The sequence below is a fragment of the Microtus ochrogaster genome, chromosome 21 (assembly GCF_000317375.1).
Source record: "Microtus ochrogaster isolate Prairie Vole_2 chromosome 21, MicOch1.0, whole genome shotgun sequence".
NCBI classification, from domain to species: Eukaryota; Metazoa; Chordata; class Mammalia; order Rodentia; family Cricetidae; genus Microtus; species Microtus ochrogaster.
The window spans coordinates 24,808,762-24,809,995 of record NC_022022.1 but is presented as its reverse complement, the minus strand read 5'-3'; positions in this window follow the sequence as shown (position 1 = coordinate 24,809,995).

Here is a 1,234-nt window from a genome sequence, read left to right as displayed (position 1 = left end):
TAGTCTGAAACAAAAAGAAAGTTTCTAGTTGTCCTTTAGTTTTTAAAGACATATTTCTGGGACTATAGAGGTGACTCAGAGGTTGGTAGCACTGTCTGTTCTTCTAGAGGATTTAGATTCAATTCCCAGCACCCACATGGTAACTCACAGCCGTCTATAGCTCTAGTCCATGGTAACCAAATGCCCTTTTCTGGCTTTTGCAGTCATTGGGCATGCACACTGTACACAGCATGCAGGCAAAACACCCCATACAGATAAAACTAAAATTAAATTAGAAAAAAACTGCATAGTAACTGTGAATGTGTAAGGGATAGGTTATGGTGTGTGCATGCACGTGTGTGTGTGTGTGTGTGTGTGTGTGTGTGTATGTAGAATGATCTTGTCAAAGTAAACACATCTTAGATGTTGTCTTAGTTAGGGCTACTGTTGCTGTCATGAAACACCGTGATCAAAAGCAACTTGGGGAGGAAAGGGTTTATTTCGCTTACATTTCCACATCACTACTTATCATCAAAGGAAATCAGGGCGGGAGCTAAAACAGAGCAGGAATTTAGAGTCAGGAGCTCTGGCAGAGGCCATGGAAGACTGCTGCTTACTGGCTTGTGGTTTGCTCAGCCTGCTCTCTTGTAGAACCCAATGCCACAAGCCTAGGTACGGCACCACCCACAATGGACTGGGCCCTCCTCCATCAATCACAAATTAAGAAAATGCTTTACAGGCTTGTTTGCCTACAGCCCCATATTATGGGTGCATTTTCTCAGCTCCTTCCTCTCAGATGTCAAGTTGCCTTAAAACTTGCCAGTACAGACTTCCCTCTACCTCCGACGAAGCAGATGGACAACTTGTCCCCACATTTCTTTAAAGAGAATCATCAGTGGGAAGACCCACAGTCACTCCTTCAGCTCCTACTCCTCCTTCAATAGTGGCTGGAGGGAAGCTTGGTCTCCTATCGTGCTATGGAAATACCATAAGTGAGTCCTCTTATCCTGATGCCTCTTGGGTCTGCCACCCAACCTTCCTCCACTCCTCCCTCCTCCATACCAGACCTTGGTAAGCACTATTACCAAGCTTCTGGCTTTCTTCCTTGACTAGACTTTTCTTTCATCTTTTGTTGATCCTGTGCTCCCACTGAGGACCCTGAAAGACATCAATGTAGTTGTTACTGCTGGGTGGACCTTCAACTATGGCAGAAGGAGTCCTTTGTGAAGAAAAGACTCCGTGTCTAAGTAGGTGT